At 36.4% G+C, this 23,393-nt stretch overlaps 1 long non-coding RNA gene across 3 annotated transcripts; it reads left to right on the forward strand.

Moving 5' to 3' along the window:
* Window positions 1–1,243: 1,243 nt before the first annotated feature.
* LOC141560932 (uncharacterized) lies at window positions 1,244–19,777 on the forward strand. Of its 3 annotated transcripts, XR_012487901.1 has the most exons (5): window positions 1,244–1,284; window positions 2,019–2,143; window positions 9,680–9,804; window positions 17,892–17,968; window positions 18,957–19,777. It is a non-coding gene; the product is annotated as an uncharacterized LOC141560932 (long non-coding RNA). The 3 variants fall into 3 exon arrangements; XR_012487902.1 differs by lacking the exons at window positions 1,244–1,284; window positions 2,019–2,143 and adding an exon at window positions 3,256–3,345 and having other exon boundaries at window positions 19,008–19,777; XR_012487903.1 differs by lacking the exons at window positions 1,244–1,284; window positions 2,019–2,143; window positions 9,680–9,804 and adding exons at window positions 15,874–15,954; window positions 16,482–16,594 and having other exon boundaries at window positions 19,008–19,777.
* The last annotated feature ends 3,616 nt before the right edge of the window (window positions 19,778–23,393 follow it).

Genomic DNA, 23,393 nt, shown 5'->3' on the forward strand with positions numbered 1-23,393 from the left:
CAAGCCCGTCAAGCCTGCTTCCAGAGCTAGTCCTTAGCTTGGCCTTGGGAATCCTGCCAGGGGGTGGAAGAGAAGGAGGTCTGGATTGCTCTCTGACAGCACCTTCTCATCCTCCATCTTGGGCTTTCCACTTCTGGGCTTAGGCTTGGAGGGTCTCATCTACTGAAAACCACCACCTTGAGGGAAAGAACTGTTGGAGTTTTTCTTGGTAGCTCTGCCATTTTTCCACTTTGAATCACTTCCAATTTACCAATATTTATTAAGGAAACAAGCTTTTATTAAAGCCCTATGTACCAAGCACTGTGCTAAGCACTTTACATATATTCTCTCCTCAACAACACTGGGAGGTAGGTGCTATTATCCACTCTCTCAGTTAAAGAAACTGAGGCAACAGGTCAGCAAAATAGAGGCTAGACTGAAACAGATCTTGTCTTATACAGACAACACTGGCCTAATTAACAAGGAGATTCTAGATCTGCAGCGTTCAATGGGGTGTTTTCCAAATTCTACATGATGAAAGGTACCTGATGAAGCGGTCAGGGGACTTAACCGTGGCCCTAGGCTCCATCCCAAGAGCAATATGTGGGCTTAGCTCCCTTTCCCGCTGGCTGCTTCTACTCATGTCCCCAGTTTCTGGTCCCTGTGTCTTTTGTGACCATATCATTCATCTGGTAGCCCACCTCATCCATCTTCCTTAGACTACTCAATCAGCAAAGCACAACTAAAGTAGGAGCAAACCTATATTACATACTAACTAGGGGTCCTATATTACACTAGATCCTGGAGACATAAAGATAAAAACAAAATGGTCTTGCCCTCAAAGTTTATAATCTATTGGGGAAAATGATGTCAACAAAAAGAACTAGGAAGAAAATCTATGCATAACAAAGATAATTGTATAAATATTTTTACATACATTGGATTAAGCATATATTTGCACATATTTAACATATAATTACCTGTCATCAAGGGGAAGAGGTAGAAGGAAGGAGGGGAAAAGATGGAAGAGAAGGTTTTGCAAGGGTCAGTGTTAAAAACTTACCCCTTCATATGTTTTGTAAATAAAAAGCTTTCCTAAAACAATTTTTTAAAAGAAAAATCTCCACATACAGGCTGAGCACTATCCTCATCTGATGAGCATTTGCTTTGCTTACCTTCTCCATGGAGACCTCATTGTGTCATGCCCATTGTGACACGCCTGAGAACACCCAAGGTTTTCTCACTTAAAGGTGATGTTCTCTTCACAACAACCCAGGTGGATCCTGACAGCAAAGGCTGAAGGAAGTGTGAATAGAAGGATTGATGAGTGGACAAATAGACTAATAGGCAAGATACATAGATAACTGGTGATAGATAGATGGGATAGATAAGATAAACAAATAGATCAAATAGATACACTTGATGCATAGTTAAATAGATGATGCATAGGTAAGTGAAAAGATAGATTTACAGTCGAGAAGTTTATAGGAAAAAAAGGTATTTATAGGAAGAAAAACGATTTATAGTTAGAAAAGAGATTTACAGGAAGAAAAGCAATTTATAGATAGAAAAGAGATTTATAGGAAAAAAGTGATATATAAGTAGAAAACATACATAAAGGTAAAAAAAAGTGACTTAGAAGTAGAAAAGAGATTTATAGGTAAAAAAGAGATTTATAGGCAGAAGAGAATAGTTGGATTAAATTATACATTGATAATGAATGAGTCAATGGAGGGTTAGGTAAATCAGTAAATAAATTCCTGGATAGAGAGATCCTTTCTGGCCCTCATCAGCATCATACCAAGGGCTACTATCAAAGATTGAGACTGCCTTCACATCAGTATTAAACTATTATATTTTATCCTTCAAGATTATAGAAGCTAAAATGGTTGCTTTCTCTCTGGCTTGGGAAATTGTTGACTTCTCTATCCTCCCCTCTTCCCCCACCCCCCCAAAAAATTTTAGTTTGTGGATGGTTATTCCAGTAGATCAATTGGACACATATCTTTCACTTATGCTGTAACATATTACCTTTTCAGGCATCCTATATGCCACTGCTGAAGCAGAGGAGATACTGAACCAGATGTGACCAGATGCTGGCGATATTGACCGCATGTTCGGGCCTCGGGATCTACTTAAAATAAGATTTAGCATGTTCATGAAGGTAAAGCAGCTAAATAGAGATATTATTGAGTGCTTACTATGTGCCAGATGGTGTACTAAATGCTGGGAATGCAAAGGAAGATAAAACAGTCCCTTCCTGCAAGAAATTTATATTCTAATGGGGAGATTGTGTAAATAAATAGGTAGGTACAAAACAAGATACATCCAGAATAAATGGGGAGTTGTCTCAGAGGAGGCAACTAGGTAGCATAATGAATAATCTGGGAATAAAAAGGCAGAAGTAAAGAAGGATAGAATTCCAGGTAAAGTTACTGAGGTGGAAGATAGAGTTTGGTAAGAAAGGAATAATAAATAGGCCAGCATCAGTGGATTATGGTAACCATAGAACAATGAAAAACTTAAAAAGACTGGAAAGTAGAAGTCATATTTTAAAAAGCCTTACATAGCAAAGAAGGACCTTAACAAAATTCTGGAGGCAATAGGGAATCAGTAAAGTTTATTTAGTGTAGGTGGAGAGGAGTAACACTAGGTAAATTACTTAACAGTTGAATGAATGATGGATTGGAGAGGAGAGTTTTGAGGGAGGAAGATCAGTTAAAAGTCTGTTGAAATAGTCTAAGTAATATGTGATGAATGTATGGACCAGAGTGATGGTTATGTGAATGGATTAAGGGGAGATAGGTGATAGATATTGTGAAAATGGAGATAACAAGAATTAACAACAGATGGCATATGTGAATGAGGTATTGAAGAATTGTGTTGCACGTGAAAATACTAGGGAAGTTTGAGAAGGGAAAATAAAGGGGACTTGAAATGAAATGAGCTCCAGGTTAAGAACAAAGAATACAGTAATCAGTATAGTAATCAGTATGATTGGAAGAGGTCACTTAATCCCAAATGTAACACATAATTGCCAATTTTGGAGAGAGTAGTAGTAGACTGATATCTAAGACTTATGCTGCTTCTCCACATCCACGTATGCATCCCCTCTCAGGTTATGCTCACCACCTCTAATCTTCTCACCACACAGCAAACTCAAACCTTGATTAACACCATCTCCCTCAGCCTCCTCTCTACTCTGACTGAGACCAAATTCCTCCCAATGTCTTTCTTTATAGAAGGCTGAAATGTGATTGCTCAGCTCTCTCCACTCTGCGTCTGCTGCTTTGTCTGGTTTCAACTACACAGATCAAGATGCTCCTCTAGATAGCTCCTGTTTCCCCCCATTCTCACATCCTTTAGGTATGTTGTCTCTCTCTACCCCCAGCCCCCCATCATTAATTGCTTGTGAGCTCCTTGAAGGCAGGGAATATTTTTCTTTTAATTAATTATGGCCCTTTTGTTTAGCTCAGTGCTGGGCCCATAGTAGGCACTTAATATATGTTTATTGCATTGGATTGTATTATCAGAATGATGAGAGGTAATTGAAAGATTTAGTGAAGGTATGTATGTTGACCATTATCGGGATAGTAAGATGAAGTAAGGATTTATTTCATTATGAATTATGGGAAAAATATTACTAGACTGGTGAGTATGTTTCTGGTACTCTGACAGATTGAATGAAGACCAAAGAATCATAATATTTCTTTTGTAAGGTCTCTTATCTGTACTACAGAAGACTATAGGATTACAGATTTAAAGTTAGAAAGAACCTCAGAGATAATCTGCCCAAGCCACCATTTTACAGGTGAGAAAACAAAGGCCCAGAAAGGTGGTGACTTGCCCAAGGTTTCAAAGTAGTAAAATCTGATTTTCCTTAAGCACCATGATAATTGTGGAAATATGTATAGAAGAATTGTACATGTTTAACATATTGGATTAGAAGAGGGGGTGGGGAGAAGGGAAAGAAAAAAAATTTGGAATACAAGGTTTCGTAAAAGTGAATGTTGAAAATTATTATGAAAATAAACAGCTTTAATAAAAACAGTTACCAATTGTATATGTGAGTAAAAGGAAAGTTTATAACCAAATATGTGAGTAAAAGGAAAGATTATAACCAAACAAGAAATAGAGTGAATAATGTAAGAAAAATTATTACATAAAATTAAGTTTTTTTTTTTTTTTTTTTTTTTTTTTTTTTTTTACAATTCCAATAAAGCTAAGATTAAAAAGGGAAACAATAAACAGGAAAAAATTTTCACAGAAAGTTTCTTTGCCAAGGTGTATAAGGAACTGACCAAAACTTATAGGAATTAGAGCTACTCCCCAGTAGGCATAATTGGTAAATGGCATAAGAGGATGGTTTCAAGAGAAAACCATACTATCTATAACAAATTCCAACTTCCCTCCAAAAAAATAAAAATCAACCTTCTCTTCCAAATCACTAATAACAACAGAAATGAACATTTCTGATCAGTTCTGAGGCTTTCATTCGCAAATTGGCAAAGATGCAAAAACAAAGACAATGATATGTGTTGGAGGGGATGTGATATAATAAGAAGTTAAAATTACTGCTAATTAGTTCTGGCATGGGTATAACAATTCTGGAAAATAATTTGAAATTATACAAGTTATGCAACAATTATACAACAAGGTCACTAAACTGTGCATGTTCTTTGACCCAGATAGACTACTTATAGGCCAATGCCCAAAGATTTTTAAAAAGACAAAAAGGTCTTATATGTTAAAACATATTTATTGTAGTTCTTTTGCTGATGGCAATTTAACCTGGAAACTAAGGGGATGACCATAAACCATGGAAAATTTGAAGAAACTGAAGCATAAAAATGTGATACAATACTATTATGTTGTAAGAAATGAGAAAATAGATAATTTTCAAGAGAAATGAGAAACTTTAGGAACTGATGCAGAATAAAATGAGCACAACCAAGAGGACAATTTATACTACAATATCAATATTTTTTAAAAAGAGAATTTAAAACTTTAGTTAAATGTATGGGCAACTAGGTGGCATTGAGACTGAAGTCAGGAGGATCTAAGTTCAAATCTGGTCTCAAAACTTACTAGCTGGGTCACCTTGGTTAATTCATATAATCCTGTTTGTTTCAGTTTCCTCATATGTAAAATGAGCTGGAGAAAAAGATGGAAAATTCCTGTATCTTTGCAAAACAAAAAACAAAAAAAAACCCCAAAATACTTTAATTCAGATAGGACTGAAATGACTGAACAACATTAACTGTTGAAGAATGAAATGAAAAGCATTGGGGAACAATTAATACAATAATAACAGTATAAAGACAAATCCGCTTTGAAATCAGAAAGAACTATGACCAATGTCATGATCAACAAAAGACGGGTGATAAAACACATTATTTACTTCCTGACAGAGAGGGGATAAATTCAGGATATAGATGAAACATACTATTTGGACACAATGAGGGAGTCTGCTTAATTATGCATATTTGTTATATATTTGTTTTTCTATTGGGAGGAAGAGAAAATAGATTTCTGTTAATTTGAAAGAAAATATTATTCATTTATTTGTAATGTTCTTTAAAAATTTTTTTGAGTTCTTCTTCCCTCCCCTACTCTCCCCCACAAACACACTGAAAAGGAAAGCAAACTGATGTCAGTTATACATGCAAAACTTTTCCACAGTAGTCTTATCTCAAAAAAGCAATAAGAATGAAGAAAATTATACTTTAATTTGCACACAGAGTTGATCATTGCACTTCTGGAGGGAGATAGCATTTTTTTCCCATCATGATTCTTTTGGAATTATCTTGTGACATTGTATTGATCAGAGCAGTGAAGTCTTACATTATTGCTGTTACTGTAATTGATCTGCTCATTTCACTTTGCATCAGTTCCATATAGATCTTCCCATGTTTTTTCTGAAACTATTTGCCTTTTCATTTGTTATAGTGCAATGATACTCCATCAAATTATATGACACAAAATGTAGCCATTTTATTTCATCCTTTTAAGCATTTCTCATTTTTGATAGTGATAACATAGTTATTTTAATTTGAATTTCTCTAATCAATAGTGATTTAGAGCCTTCTTCATATGACTATAGGTAACTTTTTTTTTTTCTTCTGAAAACTGCCTTTTTGGAGAATAGCTCTGATTTTTATAAACTTGATTCAGTTCTTTCTACGTTTGAGATATGAGGTCTTTTTTAAAGTAACTTGCTGTATTTGTTAAAAATATGATCTATGGTATCTTTTAACAAAATGTATAATATTCCTGAGAGTTTCCTTTTGAGAATCTCTTTCAGAGGGTGATAAATGGATTTTTTTTTCAGTTACCCTTTTGATCTAAAATATCAGAATTTCCTGAAATATTGATGTTTAGATTTTTTTTTTTGATCATGGCTTTCAGGTAGTCCAATAATTCTCAAATTATCTTTTCTTAATCTGTTTTTCAGGTTAGTTGTTTTTTTTCCAATGACATATTTCACATTATCATCTCTTTTTGGTTCTTTTGATGTTGTTTTGGGGTTTCTCTTTCATATAGTTTTATTTTTTTCCTGCTTATACATTCCCATTAAATTTTTGTTTATATGTCTTAGTACCAAAAAAATAAGAACAAAAGGGGAAAAACCACAAGAGAAAAATAAAACAGAAGAAAAAGAATTTTAAAAGTGAACATAGTATGTGTTGGTCTCCAGAGTTCTCTCTCTGGATGCATATGGAATTTTTTATTTAAAGTTTATTGGAATTGCCTTGAATCACTGAGTAGCTGAAAAGAACCTTGTTTGTCCTACTTGATAATTGCACAATCTTGCTGCTTGTTTTGCTCAGCATAAGTTCATGTAAATCGTTCTAGGCCTTTCTAAAATCAGCTTGCTCATCAATTTTTATAAAACAATAATATTCCATTACTTTCATATGCCATATTCAACTATTATTCAACTTTTCCCCAGCTGATGGGCATCCTCTCAGTTTCCAGGTTCTTTCAACTATAAAAAAGGCTGCTACAAACATTACCATTTTTCATGACTTTCTTGGGATACAGACCTAGTAGAGACAGTGATGGATCAAAGGATATGAAGATTTTTTTTTCTTGATATGAACAGTTTTAAAGTCCTTTGAATATAGTTCCAAATTGTTCTCCAGAATGGTGGGTTCACAGCTCCATGAACAATGCATTAATGTCTCAGTTTTCCCACACCCCTACCAACATTTATCATTATCTCTTCTGTCATTTTAGCTAATCTGTGACTTTCTACCTAAGAGTTCTTTTAATTTGTATTTCTCTAATCAATAATGAATTAGAGCATTTTTTATATGGTTGTAGATAGCTTTTTTTCATCTTAAAACATTTTTGGAGGCTTACTTGTATCTGTTTTCACATTAATATCTTGGTGCTTTTTACTGTAGAGGGCCAGAACTCTGGAGAAGTATACTTGAAACAAAGTGTTAACTCAGTGGAATTGATGAGATGATGGCTCTCTAGTTCACGTATATACTTAGTACTTAGTATGGTGAGGTAATAATTCTCTAGTTCAGACATATTCAGTATGCTGTAATGATGTAATTGTACTAAGGTATATGAGGGCTGAGAATGACTGGAAAAGAGACATTCCATCTTTGACCATCCTCCTATTGTCTCTTCTGCTTTCATTACTTCTCCACCTAAAGACAAGGCCTGTCCGGAGGACCTCCAGAAAGCTAGACTGAACTTTACACTTTACCATTATAGTAGCTTTTTATGGCCAAATTATTTTTTGTTGCTTGTTAATTTGTAGAGTTTATTTATTTACTTTGAACTCTATGTGATAGTTTGACTATGCTCATCTTGGAGTGAGCATATTCCCCAAATTTCTTTCTTTTTTTTTTGATGCTGCTCTTTTCAGAACTGTTTCTGGACTCTAAACTTGTTGGTGTTTCCAAGATGGTGTTATTGGGGAGAAATATGGTCATTTCTATCCTATTCTAAAGAGCCTTTGATGTCTTGCAAGAACAAGCAGTAATATTCCTTTGTCTTGGAACTGAGATCAGGCTCCAGCTAGTGACCAACCATAAGTGCTTTTTTCCTTGTTGGAACTGTGACTCAGAAGTACTTATGGGCAATTAAGTTGCCAATTGGTACCAATTGTACACAGTACTAGCAAAGAATCCCTTGTAATCTTTTTCTGACCAGTTGTCTACATTAGCATACAATCACTGAGAAAATGACACAAGGCCCATTACATCTGCAAATGTGACATATTTAATATGATTAATTCCTTGGGATTAACTGTAAAAATTATGCAGGACAATCGGATCTGGGTACTTGGGGAATAGCTTCTGTCTACAAATAGATGCTGCTTTAAATGAGCCAACATCAAACGAATGAGGTTTCCTTTAAGTCATTCTTAAGACAGATTTCTCTTGAGATGAAATGCAGCTGCTCCTTGGTGCATATTTAGGTCAGACCCTTTTTTTCCTTACTAAAATGGTCTGGAGTCCTAGACTTTCATCAGTGCCCTGTCCTGATCTGTCTAAACAAAGGATGAAACAGTAGTTTTTAAGGCTTATAAATCTCAGTTTTCTTCACTCTGTGGGATTCCTTCATTAGGCACAATTAAATCATGCCTAGATAAGAGTATCAACAATCATTAGGGACCCTCTTGGCCTATGCTTTATATGTTTAAACTTTTATCATGGCAATTTTGGGGGGGGGAGGTTCTATCTAGACTTTTCACTTCAACAATACAGAAACCTGAGAGTTTTCATTCAGGGTTAGGGCTTCCTAAGACAAACCATCTAGTAACATTTTAATAAGCTGATGTAGTCCTATAAAGGGTACAACTTTTTTTTCAAATCTTTAATTTTATTCAAATATAAGGTGTATATCTTCTCCTATTTTTATTTTATAATTATAATTTTTGTGGACAGTATATATGCATGAGTAATTCTTTTTATAACATTATCCCTTGTAATCATTTTTCCAAATTATCCTCTCCCTCCCTCTACTCCCTCCCCTAGATGACAGGCAATCCCACACATTTTATGTGTTACAATATAAGCTAGATACAATATATGTGTGTAAATCCCATTTTCTTATTGCACATTAAGTATTAGATTCCGAAGGTATAAGTAATCTGGGTAGATAGACAGTAGTGCTAACAATTTACATTCACTTCCCAGTGTTCCTTCTCTGGGAGTAGTTATTTCTGTCCATCATTGATCAACTGGAAGTGAGTTGGATCTTTTTTATGTTGAAGATATCCACTTCCATCAGAATACTCTTCATATAGCATTGAAGTGTACAGCGATCTTCTGGTTCTGTTCATTTCACTCAATATCCAACGAGGCCGCTGCTGCCGGGGGCGTGCTGCGCCTGCAGACCAGCCCTGCCTCGAACGAGGCCGTTGGTGGTTGGTGTTAAAATAACTAGGCCAACAGACTACAAGGCATCAACTTGTGAGGAAGGTAGAAGAAACTTACCCCAAAGGGCTGCTCAGAGATCACTCAGTAGTGAACACAAAGATTGTTTATTAAAACTTCCAGAGGATGAGCCCTTCTGTCACAACATAAGGGAAAGGAAAGCTTGTGGTAGGAGGGCTAAAGAAGCAGTAAAGATACACAGCCACATCAAGGAAGAGAGCATCGAGAAGGGGAGGGGGAGGCATTTAATTATTTGTTGCTATGGGAGAGATTGTAATGGAAGGTTTCTGTTTCCCCAGAATCACCTGAATCCAGAATCACCACAATCATCCTAGAAATCCTAGGAAAAAGAAAAGCGGGCCTTCAGGCTTTGGAAGACTAAATATCGCTAAGTGTCCAAAACTGATCAATGTCATCAGCTCAGGTTAAGTAAATGTGGTTATAGCTGTCCAAGGCTCAAGTAAATATGAGCCTATACATATTATACGGGTCATAGGGGAAACACAGAAATAATGAAAATAAAATACAGAAAAATAATTCATACATTCATGTAAGTTCTTCACCCTATCTCTCTATTCCCCAGTTTCCCTCTGGAATATATAAATGATTTCATCTATCATATTTCTATGAACTTACACTGTTCAAAATCAGTTGACGTATCTATACATCGTTTATCGAGTTCACCATCAAAATCATACTCCTCTAATACATTCCAGCCTTTTCTCTGAAGAATCATCATTTTAATAGCATCTTCTGTATGCAATATTTTGATAGGGACTGTTGAACTGTTCCGGTTACTAATGTAATTATATAAGGTAGACATATTACAATCAGTTAAGTTTTCCTGTTGCCACGAAGTCCATACCATAAAAATTGCTTCCACCGACAGTCTTGGAAACAGTTATCCCAGAACAGATTGGCATTTGGCAGACAAAGATACAAAGATGACAATCTAGGGAAACTGAGACACATTACACACTCTGCTTCTTAATATTTGAATTATTGAATTCCTTCCCCCTGGATACCTGGGAGGTCTCAGCACTATCATTTTGACCAACCCAATGTGAAGCAAATAAATCAAAAATAAAACTAGAAAATGCAAGAACTTATGTCAAGAGCAACCCTCTCCCTGACATCCCCAAAGTGATCAGCAGTACAAAGGCCCTCATCTCAGCCAGAGAATCCAGTTTGACACGGACGGTTCACTGTGTTGGGTGGTCTGTAGTCATTTGTGCACTTAACTCAGTTTCTGTTTATTTAGAGAGTAGCAGTGCTCAAGACAGTCCATGCTAGGAGAGGCACCCCGAGTCTGTCAGGGTTTCCAAAGGAGAGAAAGAGTGGGGGCTGGAGTAGCTCCACCTGTCCCCTCTGATAGAACAAGAACTGCTTCCATGATCCAGAAAGGATTTCTGAGCAGAATATGCGCAGTTTAGACCACGAAGGCAGGCAAACCCGAACTTTAGAGGCTTCATCCCAAAACGGCAGGGTCTTCTGAAAATGCTGACATACCAAGTAAGAAACTGGGGTTACAGGGCTGGAGAGTGCCAGTCCCAAGACAGATGTCTATATCTTGGAGATTTCCTAAAAACAGGCAATCAGAGAACAGTCTGCCAGAGCAATTCCAACAGAATAAGGGATTTCTAACTTAAAGCATCAAATAATCATCCCACATTTAAAGTTCCCATACATCCATAAGGGCAATAATTGCGCAACTTAACAATTTCCATCCCAAATCTTAAACACACACACACACCTTATCTCTCTCTTCCACACAAACTGAGGCAGGGAAGTCTGATAGAAATAAAAAACCTTAACTTTAGGATTCCACGCCAGGAGAAAGAGGTAGAAGCTCATCCATTAATTCAATCTCCTAACTGGAAGTGAATAATTTCAGAGCTTAACTGAAAAGAAAACCACATGTTTATTTGAAACTATTTTGGGTGTCCCTTACTAAGAAGTGACTTTCTGTTGGAATACATGGGAGCCATCCAACAGTGGCTGTTGAAGATCCAAGCCAGAATGGATCTCCTCTTGTGAAGGGATGAAACAAGGAGATTGAGACAGTTGCTGTTCTCTGACTGAGAGGCTGTTGCATTGTCTCACCTCCCTCCTCTTCCCTTTGCCTCCAACTTATCTCCTTCCTAGTCCCCAATACCTGTGTCAGTAAAGGTTGCTCTGCAACCCAGTTTTTTTTTGTTTTTTTTTTTTGGCTATTATTTCCCTCCACCCTTCCCCCCACCCCCAACCGAATGGTCCCCACACTGAGGAACACAAGCGGCACTATCACTTCTGGATGGTTGTAGTAGGTGTTGATCTTGTGAAATGTCATGGAGGTAAACTTTCAAACTGAGAAGATGACCACGATTAGAACAAGCATTTAAGTGTCTCATCAGTCTCCTGGCTTGGCCCTTTGATGTGTTGGCCCATTTAATTACCCTGAATAAAAAAATTCTTACCAGGGCTCTTCCTTAATTCTGGAAGGATCCTTCTCATGAACAGCTCTGGTTCTTCTTGTAATTCTTGCCCCATCTTCAGTTGCTATGCTGGACTACATGGGAGAGCTTCTGGAATACGAGGGAGTCACTTGATGGTGGCTACTGGAGATCCAACCCAGAATGGTTCTCCTCTTGTGAGGGGATGATACAAGGAGACTGAGAGGCTGTTGCTGTTCTATGACTTTTCTCCTTGGTGGTCGTTGCCTTGTCTCTCCTCTCTCTTCCTTCCGCTGCTTCCAATTTATCCCATTCCCAGTCTGCACCACCTGTGTCAGAAAAGGCTGCCCTTCGACTCCTTCAGATTTTATGATCCACAGCTGTGGAGGCTCTCAGAGCATTGACCTGTCCCTTAACAAATTTTCTTTCTTTTTTTTTTTAATTTAGAATTTTTTCCCCACAGTACATATGCATGAATAATTTTTTATACTATTATCCCTTGTATTCATTTTTCCAAATTATCCTCCCCTTCCCTCCACTCCCACCCCCCCATGACAGGCAATCCCATACATTTTACATGTGTTACAATATAACCAAGATACAATATATGTGTGTAAATACCACTTTCTTGTTGCACATTAAGTATTAGATTCTGAAGGTATAAGTAACCTGGGTAGATAGACAGCAGTGCTAACAATTTACATTCACTTTCCAGTGTTCTTTCTCTGGGTGTAGTTATTTCTGTCCATCATTGATCAACTGGAAGTGAGTTGGATCTTTTTTATGTTGAAGATATCCACTTCCATCAGAATACTCTTCATATAGCATTGAAGTGTACGGTGATCTTCTGGTTCTATTCATTTCACTCAGCATCAGTTGATGTAAGTCTCTCCAAGCCTCTCTGTATTCCTCCTGCTGGTCATTTCTTATAGAGCAATAATATTCCATAACCTTCATATACCATAATTTACCCAACCATTCTCCAATTGATGGACATCCATTCATCTTCCAGTTTCTAGCTACAACAAAAAGAGCTGCCACAAACATTTTGGCACATAGAGGTCCCGTTCCGCTCTTTAGTATTCCTTTGGGATATAATCCCAATAACAGCGATGCTGGGTCAAAGGGTATGCACAGTTTGATAACTTTTTGGGCATAGTTCCAAATTGCTCTCCAGAATGGCTGGATTCGTTCACAACTCCGCCAACAATCCCTTAACAACTTTTCAATCCAAGAATATGTCTTTCTTTAAGTAGAAATTGGGCCCCAATACTCAGCCCTTTCAGAGAAGGATACATAGCCAATGAGCAGTATTACATAAAGATTCTATTCCAATACTAATATCTTTCAAAATAGAGAAAACCAAAGCAGGGGAAAGGTATTAGCCAGACATTTGGTATTCAGAAAGCAAAATAATGCCTCCAGGAAATACAATAATCTTTGTTTAAGGAAAGAAAAGGAAAATTGAACATTTAGAAAGTTTTATACTTGTTTCAGGTGCTATCTACTCAAGAACTGCAAAGTAGAAAGGATTTTACATTTCATTTTGCTGAAGTGATGGAGGCCACCTATATTGTTTTTCTTTCCTCCTCCTGAGGATGACTCCTCAGGTCACTTACAACTCTTATATATATCAATCAACAAGAATTGCAAATACAAGAAACATTCCTTCCTGACCCTATGGTCTATGAATTTATGAAGCAAAAAGTTTGAGATGAAAATGGTGATTGGAATTTGGAAGATGTCTGACAAAAATGCATACAAAGATTATAAGGATTACTTAAATCAAAAAGGTTAAATCTGAGGACACTGCACTAGATCATAGTGCAGCAAAGGGGACTTGGCCTAGTAGCAAATCACAGACATTACATAGCTAGGATTCTGATGGAAAACACCAGCCTGCCTTCCCTATTTGCAGCAAAAAAGAGGATTTTGATTTCTCATAAAGAGAAAGACCCTCACCAGTGTGGACTCTGCTGGTGTGCTGTAAAACTGGGATCTGCTTCTCGGAGAATGGATATGAGAAGAGGAAGACATAAATTAATTATAGATTCAAGATTCTCTCTTCCCTTAGAGATGTGATTATCCTTTCAGTAATAAGAAAAGTAGTGTTATCTTCATTGGATTTCAAGTGTCATCAAAGGCTTGAAATTTGTTCCATGTAGAAAATATCAGCCACTATTTTTATTAATTGGTGATGATACACCTATCAAAATTACTAATTAATAATGATTATGAGTTAAAATAATTTTTTAAAATACATTTGGGAGCTACTTGAGAAACTTTTGCAGGTTACCAAGAATAGAGGGATGTGAAATCAAACAATATCCTTGGAGGATGGAGATAAGGAGGAGTAGCTGAGCACACCTTGAGTTTTTTTTTTTTTTTTTTTTTAATCTAGCCTGGATTTTCAAGCTTTGTTCTGGATTTTAACGAAAAAGAATCTTTTCTCATATTCATTTCTTTAGTTTAGTCACTGATTATGACTTCCTGCATAAAGACAGCATTGTTAAAATATTTTATATTCTCATCTATCTCTTTTCTGTTTCTCTGTTTCTTTCTCTCTCTCTTTCTCTCTCTCTCTCTCTCTCTCTCTCTCTCTCTCTCTCTCTCTCTCTCACACACACACACACACACACACACACACACACACACACACACACACACACACCCCCCAAAACTATCGAATACTTACAACAAATAAAGGGGATGAATTGTAGTTACAAAAGGGAAGAATAGATCCAGTCCAACAATAACAAAATTTTTATGAAGAAATCTTCAATGAAAAGATTCTTGAAATTGGAAGAACTATGTACTAATTCCAACTCTGAAACTTAGTAGCTTCGTGATCTTGTCTGAGGCAACCAATATGAATATCATTTTTTCTTTTTATAAAATTATTAAAAGAAGGTTGTCTGAGATAGAAAGCATGGTGAGAAGGTATAACATGTTGTTTATAATGAGAATACCTAGGTTCAAATCCTTCTGTTATTTGTGACCTGTGTGACCATTTCTATAGAAGTCAAGTTTCTTCATCAATAAACCTAACTCTGGATTTTTTCCCTTTCTCCATAACTGTTTGGCTCACATTGGTCACCCTCTCCACTCCTCCTTCTAGAGCCTTTTTTATGTTTTACATTCCTTATTAGAATGTAGTTATCTGAGGCCAGAAATTGCCTCTATGAGGTTTATATAAAAACCTCAGAAAGGGCTTTGGCCATATGGTCCATGGAAATTACAAACATCTTCCCAATTGGGAAATAAAAGAAACTAACACCAAATCAAATGAGAAAATATTTGCAAAGTACTTAGAATAGTGCTTGCCATATACTTAATGCTACATAAAATCCAATTATTATTACTGTTCTTATTCTTTTGTGGTTGTTAGATAAGTACTCAGATGGGGAAACTGAAGTCTTGCCTGTTTTTTTATGAGGCAGTTGATTTTTGAGGAACTCTCCAAAGAAAATAAAGAAAAAAAGAGACAGGTGGCAACAGGTTAACTATCAGGAAGTGTCTGAAACATCTACAGTTTCTGTCTTCAAGACCATGAGTTTTGACTCTTAAATGATGAATTCTAGATGTATATGCTTGTAGCAGAAACATGAAAGAATAAAGACAAGAAGAATGGGCAGCCTTTGTTCTGGCCTTGATTTTTGTCTTTTTATTTATGGGTATTTTAATCCTGTTAAAATGTGTTTGTAAATTTCTTCATGGATCATCATAACCTTAAGAAAACTGGACTGAGGAGATTGTGCATAATGTACTGAAAAGGAAAACAAGCCTTCAGTGAATTACAAGTCAAGGCAGTTTATTCCTAAGTGTGAGTCCCTGTAGTCTTTCAGTGAACAAGCACACATAGTGGGGTGGGCTTCTGCAGGAATGCAAACCCAGATTGAGAACCCAAAGCTCAGTTTCTGTCCTTACATCTGACATAAGAGGCTGGTGGATTCACAGGCACTACGAATGAGGGGAATCTTAAAAAGAGGGAATGAATCAGGTGAAAGTTCAACATGATGATTATTCCAGCAGCTCTCCCGTGTAGTCCAACATATGGCATCTGAACCTGGGGCAAGAATTACAAGAAAATCCAGAGCTGTTCATGAGAAGGATCCTTCCAGAATTAAGGAAGAAGAACCCCAGTAAGAAATTTTTATTTGGGGTAATTAAATGGGTCAACACATAAAGGGACATGCCAGGAGACTGATGTGATACTTAAATGCTTGTTCTAACCCCAGTCCTCTTCTCAGTTTTAAAGTTTGCCTCCGTGACATTTCACAAGATCAACACCTGCTACACTCATCCAGAAGTGATAGTGCCCCTTGAGTTCCTCAGTGTGGGGACCATGTGGTTGGGGGGGGTGAGGCAGGAGGCAGGAGGGGGAATAACAGCAAAAAAAAAACCCCAAACCCAGGTCAATTCCCCAAGAGCCTCCCCAGCTGTGGATCATAGCAGCTGAAGGAGTTGTAGGGCAAACTTTGCTGACACAGGTGTTGGGGACTGGGAATGAGATAAATTGGGGGCAGAGGGAAGAGGAGGGAGGTGAGACAATGCAACAGCCTCTCAGTCGGAGATGTCTCAGTCTCTTTGTTTCATCCCCTCACAAGAGGAGATCCATTCTGGGTTGGGTCTCCAGCAGCCACTGTCAGGTGACTCCTGTGTATTCCAGAAGCTCTTGTGTGTAGTCCAACATATGGCATCTGAACATGGGGCAAGAATCACAAGAAGAACCAGAGCTGTTCATGAGAAGGATCTTTCCAGAATTAAGGAAGAAGAGTCCCAGTAAGAATTTTTTTATTTGGGGTAATTAAATGGGCCAATCCCTCAAAGGGCCAAGCCAGGAGACTGATGAGACACTTAAATGCTTGTTCTGACCACAGTCCTCTTCTCAGTTTGAAAGTTTGTAGACCATATAGAATAACAGAAGAACAGAAAAAAAAAAAAAAAAAAAAAAAAAAAAGCAAACAAACAAACAAACAAACAAACAAAAAACAAACAAACCGGGGAACTGTTAAGGGACAGGTTAATTCCCTGAAAGCTTCCCCAGCTGTGGATCATAGCATTTGAAGGAGTTGCAGAGCAAGCTTTGCTGACACAGGTGTTGGGGACTGGGAAGCAGATAAGTTGGAGGCAAAGGGAAGAGAAGGGAGGTGAGACAATGCAATAGCCTCTCAGTCAGAGATGTCGGAGAACAGCAACTGTCTCAGTCTCCTTGTTTCATCCCCTCACAAGAGGAGATCCATTCTGGCTTGGGTCTCCAGCAGCCACTGTCAGGTGACTCCTGTGTATTCCAGAAGCTCTTGTGTGTAGTCCAACATATGGCATCTGAACATGGGGCAAGAATCACAAGAAGAACCAGAGCTGTTCATGAGAAGGATCTTTCCAGAATTAAGGAAGAAGAGTCCAGTAAGAATTTTTTTATTTGGGGTAATTAAATGGGCCAATCCCTCAAAGGGCCAAGCCAGGAGACTGATGAGACACTTAAATGCTTGTTCTGACCACAGTCCTCTTCTCAGTTTGAAAGTTTGTAGACCATATAGAATAACAGAAGAACAGAAAAAAAAAAAAAAAAAAAAAAGCAAACAAACAAACAAACAAACAAAAAACAAACAAACCGGGGAACTGTTAAGGGACAGGTTAATTCCCTGAGAGCTTCCCCAGCTGTGGATCCTAGCATTTGAAGGAGTTGCAGAGCAAGCTTTGCTGACACAGGTGTTGGGGACTGGGAAGCAGATAAGTTGGAGGCAAAGGGAAGAGAAGGGAGGTGAGACAATGCAATAGCCTCTCAGTCAGAGATGTCGGAGAACAGCAACTGTCTCAGTCTCCTTGTTTCATCCCCTCACAAGAGGAGATCCATTCTGGCTTGGGTCTTCAACAGCCACTGTTGGGTGGTTCCCATGTATTCCAACAGAAAGTCCCTTCTTAGTAAGGGACACCCAAAGTAGTTTCAAATAAGCGTGTGGTTTTCTTTTCATTTAAGCTCTGAAATTATCCACTTCCAGTTAGGAGATTGAATTAATGGATGAGCTTCTACCTTCTTTCTCCTGAAACCATAATTAAAATGTCTCCAAAAATTTAGAAATGAGATGACTACAACTTTCCTGAGGTCACAGAGCAATGGAAACGAAACCAGCACATTGGGGTGGAATCACAAAGGTAAGGTTTTTTATTCAGACTTTCCTGCTTCGGTTTGTATGGAATAGAGAGATAAGGTGTGTGTTTAAGATTTGGGATGGAAATTGCTAAATTGTGCAATTATTGCTGTTATAGATGTATGTTATGGATGTATGGGAACTTACATGTGGGATGTAATACGATGTGGGATAATTATTTGATATTTTAGCTTAGAAATCCCTTATTCTGTTGGAATTGCTCTGGCAGGCTGTTCTCTGCCTGTTTTTAGGAAATCTCCAAGATATAGACACCTGTCTTGGGACTCCAGCCCTGTAACCCCAGTTTCTTACTTGGTTTCTCAGCCCTTTCAGAGGACACTGCCTCTAAAGTTCATAATAAAAGCATGGTGAGAAGGTTTAAAGTATTGTTTATAATGAGAATACCCAGGTTCAAATCTTTCTTCTGTTATCTGTGACCTGTGTGACCATTTTTATAGAAGTCAAGCTTCTTTAATAACAAACCTAACTCTCTAGATTTTTTCCACTTTCTCCATAACTCACTCATGGCTCACATTGGTCACCCTTTTCATTCCTCCTTCTAGGGCCTTTTTTATGTTTCTAATTCCTTATTAGAATGTAGTTATTCACATGTAAAATGTATGGGATTGCCTGTCCTCTAGGGGAGGGAGGGAAAAATTGAAAAAATGAATACAAGTGACAATGTTATAAAAAAAAAATTACTCATGCATATTCACTGTCAATTTTTTTATAATTATAAAATTAATAAAAAAATGTAGTCATCTGAGGCCAGAAATTGCCTAGATGAGTTTTATATAAAAACCTCAGATAGGGCTTTGGCCATATATGATCCATGGAAATTACAAACATCTTCCCAATTGGGAAATAAAAGAAACTAACACCAAATCAAATGAGAAAATATTTGCATAGTACTTAGAATAGTGCTTGCCATAGACTGAATGCTGCATAAAATCCAATTATTATTACTGTTCTTATTCTTTTGTGGTTGTTAGATAAGTACTCAGATGGGGAAACTGAAGTCTTGCCTGTTTTTTTATAAGCAGTTGATTTTTGAGGAACTCTCCAGAGAAAATAAAGAAAAAAAGAGACAGGTGGCAACAGGTTAACTATCAAGCAGTGTCTGAAGCATCTACAATTTCTGTCTTCAAGACTGAGTTTTGACTCCTAAATAATGAATTCTAGATGTATATGCTTGTAACAGAAACATGAAAGAAAAAAGACAAGAAGAATGGGCAGGCTTTGTTCTGGCCCTGACTTTTGTCTATTTATTTATGGGTGTTTTAATCCTGTTAAAATGTGTTTGTAAATTTCTTCATGAATACCTCTGGATCACCATAACCTAAAGAAGACTAGACTGAGGAGATGAATAAAGTACTGAAAAGGAAAACAAGCCTTCAATGAATTACAAGTCAAGGCAGTTTATTCCTAATGGATACCCAAGTGTGAGGCCCTGTTGTCTTTCAGTGAACAAGCATACATATTGAGAACTCAAAGCTCAGTTTCTGCCCTTACATCTGACATAAGAGGCTGGTGGATTCACAGACACTACAAATGAGGGGAATCTTAAAAAGAGTGGACGAACCAGGTGAAAGTTCAACATGATGATTTTGGATCCAAGATGTTTTGGGAGTCTTGGATAATAAGAAGCTGGTTGGATCCTCAATGAGGAATAATATACAAGTCTGAAGATGCAATTTTCCTTCTTCAACTATTTAAACACTTTTAAGCATGTTTTTTTTTTTCTCCATAAACTTTTCTGCTCTAAATCTACAGAAAAGTAGTATTATCAGCTAACAATAAATAAGACTGAAAGTATTTTGTTTTGTTTTGCTTTCCTTTGCTTGTATTTTGTTCTCATGTTCAAAGATTAGCTTACTTCAAACTTGATACAGCCTAGGCTATAGTTCTTCTGGATTTCTTGGGAGTGTGAGCTAAAGGAACAGAATATAACAAGTAGAGAAAAGTACATACATTCAACTGTTGCAATGGTAAGAAGCATAAAAGTGGCCTCCCACACATTTTGTCAATGTTGCTTTTAATTAATTTTAATTTTATTTATACATATGCTAAATCATTTTGGGTCCTTGGACTTAGGACTGATGGACTGATATTGATGCTATTATAATCATGTCTGTTCTTTATATTCAACAAATATCTTTTACTAAGGTAAAGTTGATATGGTATGACATAGTGTTTCATATCATATCAACAAGTTACAATATCTTATCAACGTTATATTTTGCCACTTCCACATTGCTTTAAGATAAAGAAAGTAAAGATTTTGTTTTTCAATCTGAGATTATAATCATTTCCATATGAGGTTTGTCAAACTACTAAAATGTTTGCATTTCACATATGTCTTGTAAATAAAAAAGCTAAAATTTTAAAAAGGCATGCTTAAGGAAAATAAAAAAAAATAAAGTGATGGTGCTGTTTAGAAGTTTGACAAGTATGACTGGAGTTTGAAAGAGGGATTAGTACCAGAGATACACATAACATCAAAGCCAGATCACAGAAATGACAACTGAGACTTAATGGGGGAAAAAAGCAAAAACTCAAGGAGAGAATTTTGGGGGACATCAAGAGTGAGTGGCTAGGTAGGCAGAGTGAATAAAAGCTTCCAAAGGAGGGAGAATAATTCAGTAAAAGGGGTTGGGATGAAAATGAGGATAGTGTAAACATAATAGAAGGCACAGGAGAAAATGTCAAGATAGGGGGTGGTAAAAAGTTGAATGATTCAGGGATCCAAAGGGATTAAAAACTAAGGGTATGAAGGGGATGATGCAGATTTGTCAATTACATGGTTGCAACCCAAAGAAAACTTTAGTAGAACAGTTATGAGGGCATTATAGAATGTGTGGGTGGTAAAGAACAGAAGTTGGGGATAAAGTTTAAGGACTTAAAATTTGAAATTGTAGATGTTAAAGTACCATATGAATATACAAAGACAAAAAGAGATTTCCTCTAAAACAATCTTTGAAATAGATAATTCAAGTTTAAAAACAAGAATAGCAACAACAAAACCTTTTAAGGCAAACGAAAGTCATCAAGATATGACATGACTAAATATTAAGAATTTACCCTTCAATTCATCTCTTTCCTCCAAGATCATAACCATTCTTGTCTGCTCTATAGAAATCTCCACATACACTGCCAAATCACTCCATAGTCTCTGAAATGAATGTATATAAAATAGTTCTCAGCTGTGTGGAACTTTAACTTCATCTGTGATGGTGGCAGAAATATTGAGAGGGGGTATAGGTTTCTTTGAGCTTAAGACATACAAAACTTTTAAAGAAATTATGAAAATTTATTTCATTGTGTTCTATAGAAGAGAGCTTATAAAATAATAACACACATACTCAGGAGAGGGCAGGTGTGGTAGTGAAAGTGTGTCTATGACAGCTTTTCTTTTTCCTTGCTAATTTGCTCTACAGAAGCTGGGAGTCAGCAGTATTCTGTCATGAAACTAAGAAATGTCATTTCAATCAATTAACAAGTATTCAATTGTCTGTTATGTGCCAGACTAGGCACTCTGTTTCTGGCAATGTATTTATTAAAACAAAATTGCATTATATTAAGAGTTTGGAAGGCCCAAAGATTTTGCTATAAAGGGAATGCTGAATTTTATTAAACACTGCAATGTGCTTAACACTGTGCAAATACACAGGTGACATCATCTTTCCCCAAGAATTTTAAAACTGTGTATGCTTTCAATGCCGTACAGTTTGAAAGATAAAATTAGTTCTAGAAAAGTTTTCCAACTACCTCAATGGTAAAATTTTACTTCCAATGGGCCTCTCTCTTTAAAATCTATATGCTAAGTCACCTCCCTTATAATTAAGATTCCCCCTGGTTCTTAATTCTTATCAATACGATATAAACATTTTACCATTGCTCAATGTAATTTGGGTTGGAAAAATAGCATTCTGAAGAGTTTTTGGAATCAGCAAGTCTTAGTGGATTAGCATCTAAGGCTGTCAAACCACTAAAATGTTTGTATTTCACAGCTCACATGAAGAGCTGCATTTATGAATAATTTTTATTTTTTGTGCCATTTCACTTACTATATACTTTAACAATCATAATTCACGCAAATATTTTCCATCAAAACTTTCCTAGAAGCTTTTATTCAATCAATAATTTTAAGAAGCAAAAGAGATATTAAGCATGTGTTAAATTTTAAAGACATTTATTTTCCATGCAAAGAAGAGCCCAGTCTCATCATTATCTTTACATGTTTCATTCATGCAGATTCTCTTAAAACAAATGCTGGATGAAATCAACAAATAGTAATTTGTTTTAAAAGAGCATTTTCTATCTGGGACAAATTCAAATAATCAACTAAAAAGTTTTTAAAACTCAGTACTTTCGCTGGGTTTTGAGTGAGCAGATATAAAGTTGTGTTTATGCCTATAGCTTAGAAGAGAAAAGTAACATTTTTACCTATGGGGAAAAGAAGTCAAGAAGCCACCACACAGCCCATCCTATCCTTTATAAGGCATTTGAATTTGAGAATAAAGGAACTGAATTTCATTTTTAAAATGTTTCATTGATGGATATGGTTTTAAATATTCCAAAACATGAGAGATATAATTTCCCTTAGCAATAATGATATATCTAATTAACCTAAATATAGCTAGGAAAAAAAGACTAAAATGCAATTATACTAAATACTAAAATGAACATAGAAATTCTGAAAATTAAAATTAATGATCCAAAAGTATAACTTTACTTTTTAAATCTAAATCAAATATTAAATAAGAAACATACCTATTAAACATATCATTCTTTCTTCAATCATCTTACATTTATTTCTTGATGTTTATCTTTGGCTTTCCATCCAAGAAAACTTAGGTGCTAATCTTTTTTAATGAGGAATGAAATCACATAAGAGGTCCAAAGAAATCTTTGACCACAGGATAAAAAAGTAAAGAAAGTTATAGCCAATTGGCAACTAATTACACACACTCTACAAAAATAAGCCTGATCCAAAGCTTAAAATTAGGCCAAAGCTCTTCTTAAAATTAATGCACAGCATTAAGAGAAGGAAAAAGTGTGTTAATAGCAATTAAAATAGGATGTCCCATTACTGAGAAGGATGGAAACATGAAAATCCACAAAATGAAAACTTCAATTTATTGGATGGCTGAAATTGTGTTCTTGAATGCCCTCTTTACTGCGCCTTTACTGTACGATGGTCAAATAATAACATGTAAATATTCATAGTTGCATTAGAACAGAGAATTGCTCAAAATGAAACATTTCAGAAGTAGGCATAATGGAGGAAAGGAAAAAATAGGGACAAGAAGTTATAAGACATGAATTGTAGCATGACTCTGCCACTAAATGGTTGTTTGACTTTGAGAAATCCCCTGACCTTTCTCTGTACCTTTCTTTTCATATTGAGAATATAAAATGTTCAAAGA

This window comes from Sminthopsis crassicaudata, chromosome 3 (assembly GCF_048593235.1).
Source record: "Sminthopsis crassicaudata isolate SCR6 chromosome 3, ASM4859323v1, whole genome shotgun sequence".
Lineage (NCBI taxonomy): Eukaryota > Metazoa > Chordata > Mammalia > Dasyuromorphia > Dasyuridae > Sminthopsis > Sminthopsis crassicaudata.